At 45.4% G+C, this 25,157-nt stretch overlaps 5 non-coding genes across 5 annotated transcripts; 3 read left to right on the top strand and 2 right to left on the bottom strand.

Moving 5' to 3' along the window:
• The first annotated feature begins 5,371 nt into the window (after positions 1-5,371).
• Positions 5,372-5,453, top strand: trnas-uga (transfer RNA serine (anticodon UGA)). Its single transcript has one exon. It is a non-coding gene; the product is annotated as a tRNA-Ser (tRNA).
• Positions 5,454-8,867: 3,414 nt separating this feature from the next.
• On the bottom strand, positions 8,868-8,940 carry trnak-cuu (transfer RNA lysine (anticodon CUU)). Its single transcript has one exon. It is a non-coding gene; the product is annotated as a tRNA-Lys (tRNA).
• Positions 8,941-9,558: 618 nt separating this feature from the next.
• trnas-uga (transfer RNA serine (anticodon UGA)) lies at positions 9,559-9,640 on the top strand. The gene has a single exon. It is a non-coding gene; the product is annotated as a tRNA-Ser (tRNA).
• Positions 9,641-16,622: 6,982 nt separating this feature from the next.
• trnas-gcu (transfer RNA serine (anticodon GCU)) lies at positions 16,623-16,704 on the top strand. The gene has a single exon. It is a non-coding gene; the product is annotated as a tRNA-Ser (tRNA).
• Positions 16,705-21,797: 5,093 nt separating this feature from the next.
• On the bottom strand, positions 21,798-21,880 carry trnal-caa (transfer RNA leucine (anticodon CAA)). The gene has a single exon. It is a non-coding gene; the product is annotated as a tRNA-Leu (tRNA).
• Positions 21,881-25,157: the final 3,277 nt, after the last annotated feature.

Raw genomic sequence — 25,157 nt, forward strand, 5'->3', positions numbered from 1 at the left:
GCAACACCTCCATACTCCCAGAACGCCTTGATCCACTGCAATTCGCATACCGCTGCAACCGGTCCACATCAGACGCCATTTCCTGGCCCGACACTCATCCCTATAGCATCTCGAAAACAAAGACCCCTAAATCAGACTCCTATTTATTGACTACAGCTCCGCCTTCAACACCATAGTCCCAGCCAAGCTCATATCAAAGCTCCAAAACCTAGGACTTGACTCCCCACTCTGCAACTGGATCCTCGATTTTCTGATCAACACAACACAATCAGTAAGAATGAACAACAACACCTCCTCCACAATAGTGCTCAACACCGCCGCCCCGCAAGGCTGCGTACTTAGCCCCACTACTCTGCACCCTGTTCACACACGAATGCGTGGCAATACTTGGTTCCAACTCCATCTACAAGTTTGCTGATGATACGACCATAGTGGGCCGGATCTCGAATAACGCCGAGTCAGAATACAGGTGGGAGACAGAGAACCTAGTGGAGTGGTGTAGCGACAACAATCTCTCCCTCAATGCCAGCAAAACTAAAGAGCTGGCCATTGACTTCAGGAAGCAAAGCACTGTACACACCCCTGTCAGCATCAACGGGGTCGAGGTGGAGATGGTTAGCAGTTTCAATTTCCAAGGGGTGCACATCTCCAAAAATCTGTCCTGGTGCAGCCACGTCGACGCTACCAGCAAGAAAGCACAACAGCGCCTATACTTCCTCAGGAAACTAAGGAAATTCGGCATGTCCACATTAACCTCACCAACTTTTACAGATGCACCTTAGAAAGCATGCTATCGGGCTGCATCACAGCCTGGTATGGCAACTGCTTGGCCCAGGACCGCAAGAAACTTCAGAGAGTCGTGAGCACTGCCCAGTCCATCACACGAACCTGCCTCCCATCCATTGACTGCATCTACACAACCCGCTGCCTGGGGAAAACGGGCAGCATAATCAAAGATCCCTCCCACCCAGCTTCTTCCATCCAGCAGCAGGTACAGAAGTCTGAGAACACGCACGAACAGACTCAAAAACAGCTTCTTCCCCACTGTCACTAGACTCCTAAATGACCCTCTTATGGACTGACCTCATTAACACTACACCCTGTATGCTTCATCCGATGCCAGTGCTTATGTAGTTACATTGTATATGTTGTGTTGCCCTATTATGTATTTTCTTTTCTTCCCTTTTCTTCCCATGTATTTAATGATATGTTGAGCTGCTCGCTGAAAAATACTTTTCACTGTACCTCGGTACACATGACAATAAACAAATCCAATCCAATCCAATCCAGTCAGTGGTGTTGTGTGGAAAGTAGGATTCAGTCTGTGGAGCTCCGTGTCCCATACTCTATATGTTCAGAGTGACCATTGCACAGTCCTTGTGGAGACAAGGCACCATCTTCACATTGAGGATTCGCTCCATCGGGTTCTTTGACACTACCACCCTGCTAAACGCGATCAATTTTGAAATATAATTCATGTATATTTCAGTCTCTGACACTGTATGACAGAGTCAGATTCATTCCATATTTGTAATATTCCGGTAATTCATCGGATTGTTGCATATCTTCTGTAACACTCTGTCTTTGGGATTCAGTTAAATCGCTTTGCGAGAGTCTCTGGGACTGTATGAGAGTCTGTCATTCATTCAGTATCCTTCATTCTCTGAAAATCTGTGTGAAAGTCGAAGGAAATCTGTAATGATCAATCTCTGATATTGTTATTGAGTGGATAAAATCATTATGTTGTTTGTCAGTTTCCGTTAACACGTCTGCATATCAGAATCATTACAAAACTTTCAGTGGCATTGCGCTTGCGTGTCCGTTGGGGGAGGGGCATATAGGCATTTGGGTGGTGAATGAATCTTTACCTCTCAGTCTCTGATGTGCACAGTACGAAGTCTGACAACACTAGGTTAAAGTCCAACAGGTGTGTTTCAAACACTAGCTTTCGGAGCACTGCTCCTTCCTCAGGTCCTGTTTTATTCTGTTCGCAGAGGAGGCCAACAAAACAAAAATACCCCAATTTACCCAATGATCCCAGTACGAAAAGCAAGGGACAAAAATTGTTTCTTTTCATTTTATTTGAACAACGAAACCAAATTGAACAGGAATAAAGAAGCGCATTGAGCTGATACAATAAGCTTCGGGAGATAATGAGAAGCTGGTTTGATTGAGTCCTGGTTGTCGGTTGGATCGTTGGTCGAGCGGTATTGATTCCCGCTGACAAAACATCCATTTGCGATGAAATGCGAGAACTCCCGCGTTCAAATCCCGGACGAGCCCTGTTTTTTTAATCAAGACGATGGATATGGTGTCATTGACTTCAATCGGGGGCAGGTTTGAGCTCCAGAGAATATATCAGTGCAGAACATGTGATGAAACGAACACGACATTTCAAGACCGTTTCACCATGGTGTAGGACTCTGAATTTTTCCTCATATATCAAGTAAAACTAACGACCGCTTGTGCATCCAGGTAGTTGGCTGAATGTAATGGTTGTATGTAACCCCGATAAACCTTTGATTTATTTGCTGAACAAGAATCTTTCAATCTCCGCCTTAAAAATAATCAATGTCCCGCTTCCGCCGCATTCAGAGGCAGAGTTCCAGAGTCGCACAACTCGCTGAGAGGGAGAAATTTCCCCATCTACGTCCGAAAAGGGCGACATCCTTGTTTTTAACTGCCCAGTAGTTCTGCTCTTACCCACAAGCAGAGACATCCTTTCCAAGTCCACCTTGTCAAGACCATTCAAAATCTGATGTTCTTCAATCAAAACAACTGTCACTCTTCACCTCTCCTTTCCTCAATAGAAAACCCGCTCATTCCTGGGACCAATCGAGGAAATCTCCAAATTCACTTTCGGCTAGGTTTATCACCAAACCTGCCTCCTGAAGTCGATCGAAGAACTCCATACGATGCTTTAAATGTTCTTTCCATGTCTGGAAGTTGGAAGTAAAAGCAGATTGTACCACTTTCTCAATGCAATCCCTCAATGGTGGGATAGGATAAGAGTCCATTCTTGTAACTGCATTCACCTTTCTGTAGACCACACGCAACCATTGGGTACCGTCTGGTTTAGGTACCATCACTATGGGTGAGCTCCATTGGCTGCAATCCACTTCAATTATGCCATTCTTCAGCATACCCTCAATCTCTCTGTTAACCTGTGCCAATTTTAAAGGATTAAGTCTATATGGATGTTGTTTGATAGGGACAGCATTTCCCACATCTACATCATGTATAGCCATTTTCGTACTTCCCAATTTATCCCTACAAACGTGCCCATGTGATATCAATAGCTCTTTCAGGTCAGTTCGTTTTTCCTCTGGCAGGTAACTTCACAATTCATCCCAATTTTTAAGAACATCCTCATTTTCCAATTTAATTTGAGGTATGTCAAATTCACAGTCATCTGAATTTGGTTCATCACTTTGAGTTAGAATCATTAAAATCTCCTTTGTCTCTCCTTCCCTTTCAAAGTACCTTTTAAGCATATTCACATGACACACTCGCTGAGTCTTCCTCCTATTTCGTGTTTTTACCACATAATTCACCTCACTTAATTTCCTTTCAATCTGATACGGTCCACAAAACCTAGCTTTTAAAGGCTCCCCTACCACTGGTAACAACACTAAAACTTTATCCCCACTGGCAAAACTACGAACTTTGGTTTCTTGTCTACTACCCGTTTCATCGCATTTTGTGCAACTTTCAAATGTTGTCTAGCCAATTCACCTGCTCTATTTAATCGTTCCCTAAAATTTGACACGTAATCCAATAGTGTAATTTCCGATTTCTCACCCACCAATTTTTCGTTTTGCAATTTAAGTTGTCCTCTTACCTCATGACCAAAAATTAGTTCAAAAGGACTAAATTTGGTAGACTCATTAGGTGCATCCCTAATTGCAAATAATACGAGTGGGATTCAGGCACTAGCTCATATTCACTCAAGGTGGGTTTCTTCACCTCCTCATACGTTGCAGAAACCTCCTCCGGAAGTGATGCAAACACTTCACTAACTCTACCGACCAGCTTTGTTTGAATCAGTAACACGCACATGTCCTGCGGCCATTTCATTTGTTTAATTACCTTCTCAAATGAAATGAAAAAGGCTTCCACTTCCTTCTCGTCAACCCTTGGACATATTTAAATAGATTCCCACCAAGCCTTCGACTATGACGCTCTTTCTCACTATCCTCATCGCTATCACCCAACTGTACGTTTCCCTTTACATCTGCCAATTTTAATTGATTGTCATGTTTCAAGGCCATTTTCTGAAGTTCAAACTCCCTCTCTTCATCTTTTTCACTGATCTGCATCTCCCTTTCTTTTTCGTTTTATTCCGCTAGGGCTATTCTTGCTTTTCTCCTTTCTTCTCTCTCCTTTTCATTTTCCTCTCTCTCTCTTTCTCTTTCGACTCTCTCACTCTCGTATTCAAGCCGCTTTAATTCTTTCTCATGTTCCATTTGTTTAATTTGCAACTGAATTTTTGTCATTTGCAATGAGCCAAACTCTATCTCAGGCAACTTTTAATGCTTAACCACCGCCATAATTATCTCATCTTTTCGCATTTGTCAGGTAATGTTAACTGCAATGTTCTTGCAAAATCCAACAGTCTGCTTTTCGTTTCTGTCCGTAAAGTACTACGTGTGACATTCTCCACCCCCAAAAACTTCTGAGCCTCTGAAAGAGACATTGTTCGCAACACTCTCCCCACTTAAACTAAAATACCACACCGGAAAAGCAACAATCGTTCACTGTGTTTAAGTTCACAAAAGCCAATCCAATAGATAGACTATTATCGCGGACGGGCCCCCAATTGTTATGGGCGAGGCGTTTTCCGAACCCCAAAATGTATCATGGAGTTCAACCAATCTCTCCCTTTAATGGATTTGTTGCTTTTCCTAGCACATGGCTTTTTCCCTAGGTGTGGGATTACAATTATGGACACGTGGGTTTTTAAACACAAAACACCGTTTATTCCATGAACTCAACTTAACATCTTAAATAAACATTCGATCTCTTAACACCCCTTACTTAAAAGATAACTCAGAAAATATTGCAACAGTAACTAAATACTTAAAATGTTCCTTCAAACTTCCAAGCGACTTAATGCCTTTGAACAGAATCACATCAGGTTAACGGGTTTACAATTATGAATTTAAATCACCCAAATGATCCAGAGATGGTATTTTATGTCAGAGATCCAGTTCCCGTCAAACACAGACACTCCCAAGCTCTTTTCAAACTTGCAGCTCCCTGGAAACACACACACACAAGCTTGAATGCAATAACTTCCCGGAGTGATTCCAGGCTGGTTTTAGAATATATTCTCTCGACCAAGTTACTAATGAATGACATAGTGAACACCGCTGCGATGGCCGAGTGCTTAAGGCGTTGGACTTGAAATCTAGTGGGGTTACCCCGCGCAGGTTCGAATCCTGCTCACAGCGATTGAGTTTCGAAACGTTTGTTCGACTCCCCGCACAAGCTGCTGAATCGGAATGTTTGTAAATGAACGGTTTGAACCTATATCGAGTTCAGTCAGATATTTAACATTTTTTGGGGGAAACTGAGCGAAATATAAAGAAACTCGCACTGAAATCAACAAAGGGGTGTTAAGGGGCAGGACGGTAGCCTTGTGGATAGCACAATTGTTTCACAGCTCCAGGGTCCCAGGTTCGATTCCAGCTTGGGTCACTGTCTGTGCGGAGTCTGCACATCCTCCCCGTGTGTGCGTGGGTTTCCTCCGGGTGCTCCGGTTTCCTCCCACAGTCCAAAGATGTGCAGGTTAGGTGGATTGGCCATGATAAATTGCCCTTCGTGTCCAAATTTGCCCTTAGTGTTGGGTGGGGTTACTGGGTTATTGGGATAGGGTGGCGGTGTTGACTTTGGGTAGGGTGCTCTTTCCAAGAGCCGGTGCAGACTCGATGGGCCGAATGGCCTCCTTCTGCACTGTAAATTCTACGAATCAATAAATAATAACGTTTCCTGCAACGTTTGGAAGGAGAAGCAGGAACGGCAGCGAATGGAAACGTGGTTTGCTTTCATTCAGGTGAACGGCTTTCTGTGTAAAAAGACCGTGCCAGAAATGGAACATATTTGAAAAATATTTTCTTGTTTTCTTTCCTTTGTCTCTCTATCTGTTTCTTTGTTTCTTTTTCTCTCCTTACTCCTTTTTGTGTGCTTCTCCGGGGACTGATTGGATACACAGTGAAACTCAGCCCCATCTCACCCCAACTCTTTTGGACGAATACGTCCTGGTGATGGACGGTCCTGAATCATTGGAAGAATCGACAAACTATTCCATTCTTGTCCTTGTGAGAAGTTCCATTCCTGGTTGTGAGGTGGTTCTGAGATAAAGGCATCGAGAGAGAATGAGGTGACTGCAGTCTGACTCTTACTCTGAAAACCAGTTAGTGCGCCCTTGTAGAAAGTGGATGTGTCTGAGAACAGGAGGAAAGCAGATCATGGGCCTGTGATTGATTTTATTGAGCCGGACCTTGAAAAGTGAAGCAAACTTCTAACTAGTCGGTGCCTGTCTGAGAACTGGTAAGGAATTACGGCTGATATTGAAACGGTTCATCTTTAATTAGTTTCAGCAAATCGATTCTTTCAGAGGTGTTGGTGTATTGTTTTCAGAGTCACTGTCATAGTTTCTTAAAATATGATTTGTGCTTGTTTTTGTTTTGTTCAGTAATTTGGGGAATCTATTTGGAGCGGGTGCAGTTGGTCAATATCTGTGCCCCGTGCTTGGCAGCTCCCCGCGAAGCAGCAGCTCCATTCCTATCGAGATCTGTGGGCACAAACAGGAGGCCCAAACTATGGAGCACTGCTGCCATCTCCTGGTTGAAAGCAAGTTGTGCAACAAGTTGATGATGTATTCGTGATACGTTTCAGTTGGAGCAAAATAACATTAACATGGTTAAATATTATCATTGTAGTAATCACATTTAAATCCCCAGATATCTGATTTCTGACTGAGCGACCCAGCTCATCCCGATCTATCGGAAAATGAAAGATTCCCATTACAGCCATATTGGTTACAAGAATATCCAGTCTCTGGTGACACACGATCACTCGAACGATCACTCGTCTATCCAATCAGTGAGGTTGGCCTCACTGTGAGACAAGATTAGCAGAAGGAAAACTAAATTAATTAGATTCAGATCACACGGTTATACTAGACCTGAAACATGAAAACCCCGCCATCTTACAATTCCCGTTCCAGCCTCCCCGAACCGGGGCCGGGAGGTGGCGACTCGGGGCTTTTCACAGAACCTCGATTGAAGCCTACTTGTGACAATAAGAGATTATTAGTATTATTATTATTGCTCCTCGCCTGCGGTATGGTGATCCTCAGGTTAAATCACCACCAGTCAGATCTTACCCTCAAAGGGCCTATGGTCATCAGGGACTAGAGTGACTTAATTTATTTTAGAACTGGATCAATGTATGACATTTCCAGGATGTGACTTCACTCTAGACTGGCCAAATGACTGACAGCCGGGACATTAACGACCATTGAGGAGTTACCGCTACCTGAGGCTTGGTGGGATTGCTGGTTTTAAAGGTTCATCATGACATCTAGAGATAAAAAGCCGGGAAAGTGGACATGAGTATTATCATGAGATCATTAAAATGTAAAAGGAGGCCATTCTGCCAATGGACTCTGCAACGATATTCTGAAAGAGCCTCTGTGTCCCCACCACATCCCTGTAACACCACCCAACTTTCTGAACACTAAGGGTCAATTTAGCATGGACAGCCCACCTAACCCGCACATATTTGGACTGTGCGAGGAAATCGGAGCATCCGGAGGAAACCCACACAGACACGGAGAGAAAGTGCAAACTCCACACAGTCAGTGACCAAAGGCTGGAATTGAACCCGGATCGCTGGCTCTGTGAGGTAACCACTGTGATAACGTGCCACCGTATGAGGTCATAACACGTCATATATCAGATCAAGCATGATCTCATTGAAATGCGGAGCATATTCGATGGGCTGAATGGCCTGCTTCTGCTCCTACGTCTTATACCCTGATATTGTGTAAATGTGTTCCTGTTCTTGGGTAAAACCCTTGTTAAACCAACACAGACACCGCATGTCGTCTGCATCTGATTATCTGGCGCAGAGAAGGTGATTGTGGAATACATGTCGTACCCATCAAACTCTGCTACTCACCTGACTGAGATTTGTTCTGTATCTGTAAATCACAGGTAGTGTTCGCGAGTGGAGGGAACACTCTGCACCTCAGTCTCTGGGACAGGTTGTGAGAGCAGAATTCCTTCATTATGAGTCAATGTCTGGGACTGTATGTGAGGGTGGGATTCAGTCTCTATTAGACATTGGTACTGAATATCAGTGTGGAAATCTGTCTGTATCTATCAATCACAATTACCGTTTGGGAAAAGTGAGATTAATACACAACAGCAGCACTGCTGTAACAGACAGAGAAAGAGACACAAAAAATCAGAAAGAGACTATCAGGACACACACAATGACACACAGAAAAGGTGCCGAGATGGAGAAACTTTTTTTAGGAAAATGTTGTTTTCTGCTGCACACAGTTTGTAAAATTATATCTTGCTGTGCAACTGAGCTCTCTGTAACCGTGACACTGCCGGTGACAGATCTTTACTGTGTTTGTGCCAAATCATTACTTGTTGTGTAATGTGGTCCCAGTTGTGGAAATAAGATCCATCGGAAGCAGAATCGTTACTGAGACGACATTTTAATTCCATATTCATTAAATTTTGTCACGAAATGTTCGTTTAGACCTCTGGATTCCCAGTCATAACCTTGCGTTCCTGTTACGAAGAAAGTTCATTCAGCATCAATATTTTCAGATAATAACACGGAAGCGCCCAACGTGGGGCTCGAACCCACGACCCTGGGATTAAGAGTCCCATACTCTACCGACTGAGCTAGCCGGGCTGCTGGTGCACAATTTATTAAGCGTCTTCTTGAAGAGAGCTGATGCGGTTAAGTCCTTCTGCCATACTTCCCACTCCTGACACCATGGAGAAATGCTCGTCTCTCAATGACTGGCGACCAATGACATGTAATAAAAAATAACTGACTTAATAATTGAGCAGGTCCTCCTGGCTTGTGCTCTGACTGCGATCCGGGGAACTGCCGGAATCCCGACACGTGACCATTTTAGTTGCGTCATCAGGTCATCAGGCGACCGTTCGGCCTGCACAGGTCTCCTTCTGTGCTGTAATTTCTAGATTTCATCATTTAAATTTTCCTCCAGACTGTAAAGTGTGGTCCTGTTCCATTTGAATTTCTAATATATTTCCCATGTAACTGATGTTGTTCCACAATCTATTTAATCGGTGGAATTGTGCGTTTAGGGAGCTGAGGTTTTCGAGTCTCTCAAGGCCTCTCTCCAAATCCAATGGTCATTTTCCACGAAGATTCAACCCCTCCTCACATAAACACCGGGGCCCCGTTGATCGTTTGAATGCAATAACTTCCTGGAGTGATTCCAGGCTGGTTTTAGAATGTATTCTATCGAACAAATTACTAATGAATGACACCCTGGGCACAGCTGCGATGGCCGAGTGGTTAAGGCGTCGGGCTTGAAATCCAATGGCGTTTCCCCGCGCAGGTTCTAGTCCTGCTCGCACCGACTGCGATTCGAAGTGTTTACTGAACTCCCCGCGCAAGCCACTGACTCGAGAATGAATCGGAATGTTTGTAAATGAACCTATATCGAGCTCAGTCAGATATTTAATGTTTTTTGGGGAAACTGAACGAAATATAAAGAAGCTCGCACTCAAAACAACAATCAATATATAATAACGTTTCCTGCAACGTTTGGAAGGAGAAGCAGCAACGGCAGCGAATGGAAACGTGGTTTGGTTTCATTCAGGTGACCGGTTTTCTGGGTAAAAAGATCGTGGTAGAAATGGAACATATTTTATCTCTCTATCTGTTTCTTTGTTTCTTTCTCTCTCCCTCACTCACTGTTTTTGTGCTTCTCCGGGGACTGATTGGATACACAGTGAAACTCAGCCCTATTTCATCCCAACTCTTTTGGACGAATACGTCCTGGTGATGGACGGTCCTGAATCAGTGGAAGAATCGACAAACTATTCCATTCTTGGCTCTGTGAGAAGTTCCACCCCTGGTTGTGAGGTGGCTCTGGGATAAAGGGATCGAGAGAGAACGAGGTGACTGCAGTCTGGCTCTTACTCTGAAAACCAGCTTTGTACAGCGCCCTTGTAGAAAGTGGATGTGTCTGAGAACAGGAGGAAAGCAGATCATGGGCCTGTGATTGATTTTATTGAGCCGGACCTTGAAAAGTGAAGCAAACTTCTAACCAGTCGGTGCCTGTCTGAGAACTGGTAAGGAATTACGGCTGATATTGAAACGGTTTATCTTTAATTAGTTACAGCAAATCGATTCTTTCAGAGGTGTTGGTGTGTTGTTTTCAGAGTCACTGTCATAGTTTCTTAAAATATGATTTGTGCTTGTTTTTGTTTTGTTCAGTAATTTGGGGAATCTATTTGGAGCGGGTGCAGTTGGTCAATATCTGTGCCTCTTGCTTGGCAGCTCCCCGGGAAGCAGCAGCTCCATTCCTATCCAGATCTGTGGGCACAAACAGGAGATCCAAACTATTGCGCACTGCTGCCATCTCCTGGCTGAAAGCAAGTTGTGCAACAAGGTAACGATGTATTCGTGACACGTTTCAATTGGAGCAAAATAACATTAACATGGTTAAATATTATCATTGTAGTAATCACATTTAAATCCCCAGATATCTGATTTTTGACTGAGCGATCAGTTCATCCCGATTTATCGGAAAATGAAGGATTCCCATTACAGCCATATTGGTTACAAGAATATCCAATCTCTGATTTAATACATTCTCTCGCTTCATTGTTTGTGTATTCGTTCTATATATGGAGGCAATGTTTGAAGAACTCAGTAACAGGTTGATCAATGTACCCGGAGAGGTGAAACTGCCGCCACGAACTTCCTTCTATAAAGGTGATTCCAGTCACTCCCCACTTTCCCATCAGAACAACGTCACAGAAGAAATCACACCAGCTTCACAGAACAACCATTCAGCACGAAAGTAAATTATCTGAACTATGCTAACCAGAATCAGTGTGCTCAAACATGTGTTCTTGTTGAAAGAAAAAATGAGGAAGTGAATAGTGTGGCTACCGCAGGGCAGTAATGTTATAGCTCCTGGTTTAAGGAGCAGAGTGCCGCAGCGGAAGCGTGTTGGGTCATTAGCCCGAGGTCGAGGAATCGAGGCTATTCTCTGCTATTTACATCCTCCCTGACACGAAAAGTAAACATAACGCACGTTCCTGTTTGCTTTGCAGCAAATACCTATCAGAAAATTTCTTGCAGTCTCATCCCGACATTAAACCCAGGATAAAGCAGACAGCATGACACATTACAACATTGTAAAGCTCACACAGAGGGAACCACAGAGAAAATGCTTTAAAGTCTCAGCAGGTCTGACCAGATCTGTAGGGAGAGAAAAGAGTTAACGTTTCGAGTCCAGATGACACTTTGTCAAAGCTGGACCGGATACGATATCCAGTAGTACCCCACAAAGGGGCAATATAGGTATATAACGATATCCAGTAATACCTCACAGGGGGCACATAAGGAAATAAAGCTTTATCGAGCAACAAATCACAAGAGAAACTAAGTTCCCATCTTCCCCTCTCGGACGGATGTGAACAATCGAACCTGCCGGACTATTTACAAGAGAAGACGAATTTTACCCGGAGTCCTGGGATCAATATTAATTCCTCAACCAAAGTCACTGAAGCAGATTATCGAGTCATTAACTGCGCTTTTGCCTGTGTGGTCTCGCTGTGCGTATCTGAGCAGGAATCTCATGTCCTGAGACCAACGCTTTTCCATTGAAAGGAAGGTATTGGACAATCGTGAGGTTGAAAATCTCCTTGGAGAAATTTAACCTCGTGGGGGAAAGGTCAATATCAGGAGTGGGATTCGTATCCACGCTTCCATAAGAGACTGCGACCTGAACTTCAGCGCCTTTGACCGCTCGGTCACCCTGATGCGTTGTCGCCGAAACTAAGATCCGTGCACAAATCGACTCAAATTCTATGTTCATCATCATTTCATTTCAAACAAGATATGCTTATCCTACTTTTGAACACCAGCCATAATCCTGTATCTGAGTGCCATCCTTGTCCAAGCCGCTGGGGGTTAAGGAGCTCCTCATTGCTGCACTGATCAGTTTGCTCCAATCAACCAGGACCGAATTCCCGCTCTACCTGTTCCTCACTCGAAGATATTGAGAGCCTAAGTCCTGAGCGACGTGAAGTATCCAATTGGAGAGTTGCATTCCGGCGAATGGAATCTCTCTCCACAGCTGCTTCCGGTGCTGTTTTCACCGACAAGTAGCCGAAGAATGCCTCCTGTGTCCAAACAGGAGAACGTTCGTCCAGGAGAGGCGCCAGAAGAGTGTTCTGGGAGAAGTCAACTTAGTCACCTCGACTATACTGTGGGTAGCTGAAGAACAGGTGTCAAAGAGCGGATCAGACTGTAAGCTAAACGTTGATACTGATAAAGAAAAAGGTAGATGTGCTGCTGACAAACAGCGACTTGTTTGCGTTTGGTGTGAGTGAGAATATTAATAGCAGAGAATGGTTTCGATCCATCGACTTCTGTGTTAGGGGTCCAGCATACGTCCGCTGCGCCACTTTGCTCGTAGTTGATTTGCTCTGGGGTCGGACTTGAAGCAAAGCTTGAAGAAATCAGTAAGAGCGTGATCAATGTTCCCAGAGAGGTGAAACTGCCGTCCCGAACTTCATTCTATGAAGGTGATTCCAGTCATTCCCCACTTTCTCATCAGAACAACGTCACATAATAAATCACATCCCCTTCACAGAACAACCATTCAGCACGAAAGTAAATTATCTGAAATTTGCTGACCAGAATCAGTGAGCTCAAACGTTTGTTCTTGTTGAAACAAAAAAATGAGGAAGTGAATAGTTGTGTGGCTACCGCAGGGCAGTAATGTTGTAGCTCCTGGTTTAAGGAGCAGAGTGCCGCAGCGGAAGCGTGCTGGGCCATTAGCCCGACGTCAGGGAATCCTGGCTATTCTCTGCTATTTACATTCTCCCTGACACGAAAAGAAAACATAACTCACGTTCCTGTTTGTTTTGCAGCAAATACCTTTCAGAATCCTTCTTGCAGTCTCGTCCCAGGAATGAAGGAGACAGCATGACACAGTACAACGTTGCAAAGCTCACACAGAGGGAAGCACAGATAAAATGCTTTAAAGTCTCTGCTCAATTGATCCTCAAGATAAACACTTCCAAATTCCACCAATTCCATTGGGAAATGCATGAATATCGATTGTTTAAATTTTACATACATCTAACACCTCTCCGTCCACCCGGTCACATTCTATCACCGACAGTTCATGTGAATCTCCCCCGCTCTGTTGCGGTTCTGTGTCGTGGCCAGTAGATGTCAACACACTGTGGTAGAGAGAGGTTCACAGATTCGAGTGAGACACAACTGATAAAAATTGTTTTTATTATATTAAAGTTGGGACGGCGGGATCTCGAAGAAGATAATATGTGGTGATGGTCTATTCTTATATTTTGGTTGTGTTGAAGCCGTCAACATGTTGTATGTGGGAGTGAGGTGCATTCTCTCTGCACTTCTCTGGTCCCGTTTGTAAATGGGGGATTCCTGTTACTCTCAGGTAATGTGTGAGAGTGTAAGAGACATTCTGAACCTGTCAGTCTTCGTCACTATATGTGCCTGTGGATACGTTGTCAGTGGAACCGCACCGTGACACCAGTTCTTCAGCGACCCACAGTACAGTTGAGGTTACCGGGATGACGTTTCCCATAATTCTCTTCAGCCACCTCTCCAGGATGAACCTCCTCCTGTTTGTAGACTGGAGGGGTTCTTTGGCTACTTGCCTGTAATAAGATCGCATATAAAAATTCCATTGAAGTAAATGAGTTGTATCATGTGGTTAAGGAGACGCACAATAACCCATTGTACTCTGCACACGTGGGTTCAAATCCCATCCTCGTCTGTCATGTGTCTGTTGTGTCTCTGGTCCACTTCATGAGCATGAAGTACAAATGCTGTGATTTTTTGCTTTGGTTCACGGGCTTGGCGGGTGGTGAATTCGGCGAACACTGTCTGTGTTGAAACCACATTATAAAAAGGTGAGAAAGTTACTTATTTCACTCCCTGACTTAATTGCGCATACATTCTGAGTTGGAAACTGTTTCTTCGTCTCAGTTTGAAACTCACAAAGTCGCGCAAAAGGTAAGTTCATAAAATAAAGAAGCAGACTTCAGCCATTAGACCCATCGAGTCTGCCCAGCCATTCTATCGTGGCTGATATCTTCCCCATCTGCGACCTACAATGTTACAGATGAAGAGGTCGATTGCGATATCAGCAGGAACACCTTCTCCCTAGAACGCATGATCTCGGAGCGGGAGTAGGCAATTTAGCCTCCTGAGCCTAACACCTTCCATGTGATGTTGGTTGATCCCATCCTGGCCTCAACTCCACCGTCTTCCCGTTCTCCGTATCCCTTCAACTCCTTACCAATAAAACTCTCTCTACCACCTCCTTAAATTTACTCACTCTCCCTGCATCCAACGCAATCTGGGGTACCGAATTCCACAGAATCATAAACCCTTTGGAATAAGTAGTTTTCCCTCAAATCTTTTTTCACATTGCAATCTCTTATTCTAAGATCATGACCTCCTCTTTTAGAATGCCCCACAAGAGGAAGCAACAGCTCCACGTCAACTTTTTCCATACCTTTTGGCATCTGATACACCTCAATTAGATAATGACGCATACATTCTGAGTGTGAAACTGTTGGCCAGTCTTCCTCAGTTTGAAACTCACGATGTTGCACGATAACATCCGATTCAATGGCCGGGAATCGAACAGGGACAACTGCTTGGAAGAAAACTTTGCTCACCACTCTCCCACCGTCGCTGCATTTCCAATTTTGAACACCAGGTGGAATAGAAGGAGGCAGATACATTCAATCAGTTCATGGATGCAAAACGAATTAAGGCATATTGCCATGCGTACTTGTGGGACGAAGTGGCCGAGTGGTTAAGGCGATGGACTACCAATCCATTGTGCCCTACACACGTGTGTTCGCGTTCCATGCTCGTTGATTTTAAATCCACTTTTCTCGGAAGTAGGCCTCCTTTTTCCAAGATGGATATGCAATCACTGATCTGACAATCTATTCCAAGTTATCAGGCCAGATTGCATCGAGTTGGGTTAGAGGACGGTGGAACGGAGGCAGACGTGTTTGGGGCTTAACCGCTCTTTGACACCAGTTCTTCTTCGGCTACCCACAGTACAGTCGAGGATACCGGGTTGACTTCTCCCATAATTACCTTCTGCCACCTCTCCTGGATGAACATCCTCCTGTTTGTGTACTGGAGGGTTGCTTCGGTCACTTGTCTGTGAGAAGGTCAGGTATTAAAGTTCCATGAAGTAAAGGAGTTGTACCACGTGGTTAAGGGGGTGCACAAGAAACCTTTGTGCTCTGCGCACTTGCGTTCGAATCCAATCCTCGTCTGTAACGTATCTGTTGTGTCTCTGTTTGATCCACTTCATGAGGGTGATGGAAAAATGCTGTGATTTTTAGTGTTTGGGGCTTGGAGTTGTGAATAATCGAACACTTTCCATATTGAAACCACTTTAGAAAATGACGAGAAAGTTACTTAATTCACTCCCCCCCATAATTGCGCACACATTCTGAGTGGGAAACTATTTCTTTCCCTCAGTTTGAAAGCCATGAAGCCGCGCAAACGATAGATTCATCAGATAGATGAGCAGTATTACGCCATTCGACCCATCGAGTCTGCCCGCCATTCGATCATGACTGAAATGTTCATCATCTGCTACCTGAAATGTTACGGAACAAGAGATGGATTGAGATATCAGCCAGAACACCTCCTCCCGAGAACACATAACATTGGAGCTGGGATATGCAATTTAGCCACTTGGGCGTAAAACCTTCCATGTGATCTTGCCTGATCAAACATAATGGCCTCAACACCACCGTCCTGCCCGTTCTCCAGAACCTTTCAACTCATTACCAATAAAAGTCTCTCTAAATCCTCCTTAACTTTCTCACTGTCCCTGCATCCACCACACTCTGAGGAAGTGAATTCCACAGAATTACAACCCTTTGGGAGAAGTCGTTTTTCTTTTTTAAATTTGCAGCCTCATATTCTAAGATGATGACCTCTCGTTTTAGACTACCCCACAACAGGTAACATCAACTCCATGTCTACAATATCTACACCTTTTCGCATCTTAAACGCCTCACTTAGATAATCCGTATAAATTCTGAATGAGAAACAGTTGACCAGTCTTCCTCACTTTGAAACTCAGGATGTCGCGCAAAAAAATCCGATTCAACTATTACTGCGCTGGCCGGGAATCGAACCGGAGTCAATGGTTTCAAAAGCAGCGATGCTCACCACTATACCACCACCACTGCATTTCACCCGTCGAATACCTGGTTGAATAGAAAGAGGCAAATAATTGCCATCAGTTCATGGATGCAAAACGAATTAAGACGTATTGACGCGCCAAGTTGTGCGACGAGGTGGCCGAGTGGTTAAGGCGATGGACTGCTAATCCATTGTGCTCTGCACACGTGGGTTCGAATCCCATCCTCGTCGATTTTTCGCCCATTGTTTCTCGGAAGTGGAATTCATTTTTACACGATGGATCTGCAATCACTGATGTGACAAACTATTCCAAGTTGTCAGGCCACTTGCATCGAGTTACGTTAGAGGAGGGACGAACGGAGGCACGAACGGCGGCAGACGTGTTTGGGGCTTAACTCCACATTGCCACAATTCTTCTTCGGCTACCAACTGTGCAGTCGAGGTTACCGGGTTCACTTCTCCCATTATTACCTTCTGCCACCTCTCGTGGATGAACGTCCTCCTGATTGTACATTGGTGGGGTGCTTCGGCTACTTGTCTGTGACAAGATCAGATATTAAAATTCCATGAAGTAAAGGGGTTGTTCCACATGGTTAAGGTGATGCACAATAATCCATTGTACTCTGCACACGTTGATTCAAATCCCATTCTTGTCTGTAACGTGTCTGTTGTGTCTCTGTTTTGTCCACTTCATGAGGATATAGAAAAAAGGCTGTGATTTTTAGCTTTTGATTAAGGGCTTGGCGGGCGGTGAATAGACGAACGCTGTCCATGGTGAAGCCAAATAATAAAAAGCTGAGAAAGTTACTTTTCACTCCCTGCCCTAATTGCGCATAAATTCTGAGTTGGAAACTGTTCCTTCCCCTCAGTTTGAAACTCAGACTCGATGGGTCTAATGGCTTAATTCTGCTCCTATATTTTATGAACTTATCTTTTGCGCGACTTCGTGAGTTTCAAACTGAGGAGAAGGAACAGTTTCCAACTCACGAAGTCGCGCAAAAGATAAGTTCATAAAATATAGGAGCAGAATTAAGCCATTAGACCCATCGAGTCTGCCCCGCCATTCTATCGCGGTTGATTGTGCCAGTTAGAAACTTCTAATATTCTAACAATTATTTGGGAACTAGAATCGTCTAATATTCCATTCCCTGTGTAGGTTAGAAACTTCTAATATTCAAACCTCCACCTGCTTAACTAGAAACTTCTAATATTCTAGCATCGCTTTACCCAGAAACTTCTAATATTCTAGCCCTCCACGTTGCGCGCCATGAAGTTAAAACCTCACCACTATTCTTAGAATTCCCCCTGTACCAGAAAAGGGTCAAGATATTCTAAATGATGAACAGGGATTCTCACTCCCTGACTTCTATGCAGACTTAGGTGGGCGCTATTCGGGTCAAACCAGTGTTTCATGTTATCCCACGGCATAACCCATGTCTTCAGAGAAGATTCTGTTTACTTTCCACTCAGGTGCTTCACTCACGGGTCCGGCTTTTCTAAGTAGAGTAAAGTAAACTTTCTAATAAGCACTCTTTCAGGTTATCAATTTAAGTTCGTTTTAATTTCAAATTAAAAGATGTAATCACTGTTTTTACAGAAAAGTAATAAGATCTTTTCTTTGCATCTTCCTGGTCAGTTGTTAGACCTTCAAGTCTGCCTTGACAATTTTCTCCTGTAACTTTTGTTTTTTTCCTGATGGATTCGCTGTTCTGCTCGGCTTCCGTGTTCAGTCCTTCCCATGACCGAGGGCAGCTATGAGAGCTGGCTGCTGAATTATTAGGTATTATATAGCCCTTTGCGCAGCCTTAGTTTCTACATGGCATTTATTGAAATGTAGCTGTTGCTTGCCGACTGTAGCTATTGCAAGCTCCCTGTCGTTGAACTAGCTTATTCTGCTTGACATGTAATACTTTTGTTTGGCAGGTAATATATTTATTTGTTGCTGCGTCAGCAACTTTCTTGATATCTGTCTTTAGTGATGTTTTTTCTCAGTCTAAATACTGGATATGAACTCGTGTTCAACGAAGCAGTTCGCCTCTGCACTTCCACTGGTCAGCTGGTGTCAACGGCAGGTCGCCCCCTATATTTCTAACCTTATCTGGCTTGGACCTATACCCTACGACCTGATTATTTGCTAAAAGATTTTTAACGTCAAAAATGTGTAAATTATGGGATAAACGTGCCACCTCATGTGTTTCGTAGCTGGAAAGCAGTTGTCTCATATTTAAGTGGCGTCAGCAAGGTTTCCCGCTTAACCTTCTCCCCCAATTTAAACCTAAGATCCTGGTTGTTCCTTTTTTAATTGTTCAGTAAAATAATGCACTTCTCGGGAAGTGTGAAATACTGTTCCCGTTTATATAACTTAAGATTTTAAATTGATTGAATGTCTTTTTAACTTTAAAACCATGTTGAGTTGTCCATATCTGTTTTCTCTAACGCCTGCGAAGCTATCTGTATTTTAAACAACCTGCGGCTGTTAACCCTTTGTGGGACCTTTCCCTTTCATTTCAAATCTCTGTCTTTTCCAGGTTCACATTCATGGTTCAAATGATATATTTTTTCATTATAACCTGTTCCTCACACGAAGGTATTGAGAGACGAAGATCTGAGCGACGTGAAGTATCCAATTGGAGAGATGCATCATGGCGACTGGAATCTCTCTCCACAGCTGCTTCCGGTGCTGCTTTCACAGCCGACGAACCCCTCCAGTGTCCAAACAGGTGAAAGTTCATCCAGTAGAGGCGGCAGAAGGGAGTTCTGGGAGAAGGCAACTTAGTCACCTCGACTATACTGTGGGTAGCTGAAGAACAGGTGTCAAGGAGCAGATCATACTGAAAGGAAAATGTTGATACTAATAAAGAAAAAGGCAGATGTGCTGCTGGGTGATAGCGACTTGTTTGCTTTTGGTGTGAGTGCGAATACAAATAGCAGACGATGGTTTTGGTCCATCGACTGCTGGGCTATGGGCCCACCACGCTTCCGCTGCGCCACTCCGCACGTGGTTGAGCTATTCGCGGTCGAGGTCGAGGAATCGACTCACAGGGGGCCAATAAGGAAATAAAGCTTTATCGAGCAATGAATCACAATAGAAACCGAGTCCCCAACTTCCCCTCTTGGACGGATGTGAACAATCCAACCTGCCAGACTATTTACAAGAGAAGACGAATTATCTTCTATGTGGCATATAAGGAAAGTAGGAAGGAACTTAAGCAAGGAGTCAGGAGGGCTAGAAGGGGTCACGAAAAGTCATTGGCAAATAGGGTTAAGGAAAATCCCAAGGCTTTTTAAAAAGCAAGAGGGTAGACAGGGAAAGGGTTGGCCCACTGAAGGATAGGCAAGGGAATCTATCTGTGGAGCCAGAGGAAATGGGCGAGGTACTAAATGAATACTTTGCATCAGTATTCACCAAAGAGAAGGAATTGGTAGATGTTGAGTCTGGAGAAGGGGGTGTAGATAGCCTGGGTCACATTGTGATCCAAAAAGACGAGGTGTTGGGTGTCTTAAAAAATATTAAGGTAGATAAGTCCCCAGGGCTAGATGGGATCTACCCCAGAATGCTGAAGGAGGCTGGAGAGGAAATTGCTGAGGCCTTGACAGAAATCTTTGGATCCTCGCTGTCTTCAGGGGATTTCCCGGAGGATAGGAGAATAGCCAATGTTGTTCCTCTGTTTAAGAAGGGTAGCAAGGATAATCCCGGGAACTACAGGCCGGTGAGCCTTACTTCAGTGGTAGGGAAATTACTGGAGAGAATTCTTCGAGACAGGATCTACTCCCATTTGGAAGCAAATGGACGTATTAGTGAGAGGCAGCACGGTTTTGTGAAGGGGAGGTCGTGTCTCACTAACTTGATAGAGTTTTTCGAGGAGGTCACTAAGATGATTGATGCAGGTAGGGCAGTAGATGTTGTCTATATGGACTTCAGTAAGGCCTTTGACAAGGTCCCTCATGGTAGACTAGTACAAAAGGTGAAGTCACACGGGATCAGGGGTGAGCTGGCAAGGTGGACACAGAACTGGCTAGGCCACAGAAGGCAGAGAGTAGCAATGGAGGGATTCTTTTCTAATTGGAGGGCTGTGACCAGTGGTGTTCCACAGGGATCACTGCTGGCACCTTTGCTCTTTGTAGTATATATAAATGATTTGGAGGAAAATGTAACTGGTCTGATTAGTAAGTTTGCAGACGACACAAAGGTTGGTGGAATTGCGGATAGCGATGAGGACTGTCTGAGGATACAGCAGGATTTAGATTGTCTGGAGACTTGGGCGGAGAGATGGCAGATGGAGTTTAATCCGGACAAATGTGAGGTAATGCATTTTGGAAGGTCTAATGCAGGTAGGGAATATACAGTGAATGGTAGAACCCTCAAGAGTATTGAAAGTCAAAGAGATCTAGGAGTACAGGTCCACAGGTCATTGAAAGGGGCAACACAGGTGGAGAAGGTAGTCAAGAAGGCATACGGCATGCTTGCCTTCATTGGCCGGGGCATTGAGTATAAGAATTGGCAAGTCATGTTGCAGCTGTATAGAACCTTAGTTAGGCCACACTTGGAGTATAGTGTTCAATTCTGGTCGCCACACTACCAGAAGGATGTGGAGGCTTTAGAGAGGATGCAGAAGAGGTTTACCAGAATGTTGCCTGGTATGGAGGGCATTAGCTATGAGGAGCGATTGAATAAACTCGGTTTGTTCTCACTGGAACGAAGGAGGTTGAGGGGCGACCTGATAGAGGTATACAAAATTATGAGGGGCATAGACAGAGTGGATAGTCAGAGGCTTTTCTCCAGGGTACAGGGGTCAATTACTAGGGGGCATAGGTTTACGGTGAGAGAGGCAAGGTTTAGAGTAGATGTACGAGGCAAGTTTTTTACGCAGAGGGTAGTGGGTGCCTGGAACTCGCTACCGGAGGAGGTGGTGGAAGCAGGGACGATAGGGACATTTAAGGGGCATCTTGACAAATATATGAATAGGATGGGAATAGAAGGATACGGACCCAGGAAGTGTAGAAGATTGTAGTTTAGTCGGGCAGCATGGTCGGCACGGGCTTGGAGGGCCGAAAGGCCTGTTCCTGTGCTGTACATTTCTTTGTTCTTTGTTCTTTGTTGAATTTTACCCTTCTCTTGGCATCAATATTAATTCCTCAACCAGAGTCACTGAAGCAGATTATCCAGTCATGAACTGGGCTTTTGCCGGTGGGGTTTGCTGTGCATATTTAAGCAGAAATCTCATGTCCTGAGACCAACGCTTTTCCATTGATAGGGAGGTATTGGATCTTCCTGAGGTTGAAAATCTGGCTGGAGAAATTTAACCTCGTGGAGTAAAAGGCAACATCAGGAGTGAGATTCGAACCCACGCCTCCAGAAAAGACTGCGTTTTGAACGCAGCGCCTTAGACCGCTCGGCCATCCTGATGCGTCGTCGTCGAATCTAAGATCCGTGCACAAATCGACTTAAAGTCTATCTTCATCGTTATTTCATTTCAAACAAGATATGCTCTTCCTACTTTTGAACCCCAGCCAGAGTCCTGTATCTGAGTGCCATCTTTGTCCAAACCGCTGGTGGTTCAGGAGCTTCTCATTGCTGCATTGATCAGTTTGCTCTAATCAACAAGGTCCGATTTCCCGCTCCACCTGTTCCTCAGACGAAGGTATTGAAAGTCTAAGATCTGAACGGCGTGATGTGTCCATTTGGAGAGTTGCATTCTGGCGACTGCAATCTCTCTCCACAGTTGCTTCCCGTACTGCTTTCACAGACAAGTTCACAGACTGTACTGTGGTTAGCTGAAAAACAAGGAGCGGATCAGACAGAAAGCAAAACTTTGCTACTAATAAAGAAGAAGGCAGGTGTGCTGCTGACAAATAGCGACTTGTTTCCGTTTGGTGTGAGTGAGAATATAAATAGGCTTGTAACTTGCTGGCGAGGCCGTCGCCGGTGATGATGACGTGGCGTGGACTCGCTGAACCAGGTTCAGGAGCTCGAGCACCGAGCAGAGACGCTCTGTCAGGCCCGACGATTTCAAACCACAGTGTTGCCTTGATCGCCTTGTTGGATACCCCTAGTTGACAGGAACCAGTGGCAGCTATGGCATTGCCATTGTAGTCATTGAACTGGCAGGCCGGTGGAAGAATGCTTGGTCTGGCACGCATGGTGTCGAGGCCGGATTTTGAGATGAGGTTCGCTGATGCGCCGGTGTGAAGTTTGAATCGGATGCAAGCCTTGTCTCATTTCATTTCATTTCGTTTTCATTTAATTAATTGTGTGGACATCACACCACCCGTCGATCCACACTGAGGATCGAGAGGCGTTTCTCGTTGTGGTGGAAGGCAGCGCATGTGTAGTTATGATGTCCACCCGGTATGGGGACCTGACGCACTCAGCATCAGGGTCTGTTGGGCTGTCGGGATCGGAATCTGGCATGCCTTGTTGTATCGAGCGGACACTTCTGCGCCGCAGCTGGGATCGCTGGCTGCTGAGCGGTGGAGCAGATCTGCAAAGGGCTGCATAGTGGCCAAGCTTGCCACACTGTAGACACCGGCGTCCTTTTGCCGGACATTTCCGCTTTAAGTGGGTGGAGCCACAATTCGGAGATGTCATGACGCTGATGGCAGGGCATTCCGTGCGCCATCGCGCATGCGCAGTACGGTCGGTCGACGTACGCACCTGTGCAGTCGTGTTTTCGGCCTCGCCGTCCACTCGGTCATGGCGCACCTGCGCAGGGACCTGGGAAAAGCGCACAAAGTGACCACTCTCCTCGATGCTCAGGCCCTGCATTTGAACAATGGCCTGCACCCGTTCCGCCTCGTGGGAGGCCGGTTTTGCAGTTTCTGCCGCCCTGATGTGGGAGTAACGATTCTTAGCATGCTCATGGATAACGCATGTCTCGATAGCAACTGAGAGGGTCAACTGTTTGACTTTCAGGAGCTGCTGCCGAATGGAATCGGAGTGGACCCCGAAAACGATCTGATCCCGGATCATGGAATCAACCATCGAGTCATAGTTACATGACTGCGCTAGGATGCAGAGATGGGTCACGAAGGACTGAAAAGGTTCATTCTTACCCTGAAGCCTCTGCTGGAAAAAGTACCATTCAAAGCTCTCATTCACCTCAGTGTCGCAGTGGCTGTCAAACTTCAGCAGGACTGTTTTGAATTTTGTTTTGTCTTCGCCGGCAGCGAACGTAAGGGAGTTGTAGATGTGGATGACATGGTCCCCCGCGGTGGAGACAAATAATGTGATCTTCCTGGCATCCGATGCTGCTTCGAGGTCGGATGCCTCGATGTACAGGAGGAACTTTTGCTTGAAGATTTTCCAATTGGCGCCAAGGTTGCCGGAGATGCGGAGCTGCGGAGGAGGCTGGTGTTTTTCATTTCACCGGATGGCTGCTTCCTACAGCTCCCCACCTGGAAGTCGGACCGGCCATACACTGCCCTCGAGGGGGACAGTCGCCTCAACCACTTCCTTAGGGTTCAGTATCACAAATGGGATCTCGGTCTTCCAAAAAGAGATGGACCAAGTGGTCGACCAGTACGGTTTGTGGGCCACCTTTCCGTACTTATAAAATGTCACCATCTGCGTCCATGACCAGCAGGACTACGATGCCAACCTCGATAAATTCCTCCGCACTGCCACCCTTCTCAACCTGACCTATAACAAAGAGAAGTGTGTGTTCAGCATGACCCGGTTAGCCATTCTCGGCTATGTAGTCCAAAATGGTCTTCTCTGACCCGACCCCGAGCGCATGCGCCCCTTCATGGAACTTCCCCAAGGCCCTCAAACACTGCCAGGGCTTCTTTTCCTACCACGCTCAGTGGGTCCCAAACTATGCCGACAAGGCCCGCCCACTCATTCAGTCCATCCAATTCCCCGTTGCGGCCGAGACACAACATGCTTTCGTCCGCATCAGAGCAGACATCGCCAAGGCTGGGTTGCGCGCAGTGGATGAGTCACTGCTTTTCCAAGTAGAAAGCGACGCTTCAGACGTCGCCCTGGCTGCCACCCTTAACCAGGCAGGCAGACCCGTGGCATTCTTTCCCCGCACCCTTCATGTCTCTGAAATTCGACACTCATCCGTCGAGAAGGAGGCTCAAGCTATCGTTGAAGCTGTTTGAAGCGGCATTGGAGGCATTACCTGGCAGGTAAGAGATTCACTCTCCTTACGGACCAACGGTCGGTAGCCTTATTGTTCAATAACACACAGCGGGGCAAGATCAAAAATGATAAAATCTTGCGGTGGAGAATCGAGCTCTCCACCTATAATTACGAGATCTTGTATCGCCCCGGTAAACTCAACGAGCCTCCAGACGCCCTCTCCCGAGGTACATGTGCCAGCGCACATGAGGACCAACTCTGGGCCCTACACAACAGCCTTTGTCACCCGGAGGTCACCCGATTGTACCATCTGGTCAAAGCTCACAATCTGCCCTACTCCGTCGAGGAAGTAAGGACAGTGACCAGGGTCTGCCAGGTCTGTGCGGATTGCAAGCTGCACTTCTACCGGCCAGACCATGCACGCCTGGTGAAGGCTTCCCACTCATTTGAACGCCTCAGGGTGGATTTCAAAGGGCCCCTCCCCTCCACCGACCATAACACCATATTCTCAGTGTGGTCGATGCGTACTCCAGATTCCCCTTCACCATCCCATGCCCCGATATGACGTCTGCCACCGTCATCAAGGCCCTCAGCACCATCT

The sequence above is a fragment of the Scyliorhinus torazame genome, chromosome 24 (genome assembly GCF_047496885.1).
Source record: "Scyliorhinus torazame isolate Kashiwa2021f chromosome 24, sScyTor2.1, whole genome shotgun sequence".
NCBI classification, from domain to species: Eukaryota; Metazoa; Chordata; class Chondrichthyes; order Carcharhiniformes; family Scyliorhinidae; genus Scyliorhinus; species Scyliorhinus torazame.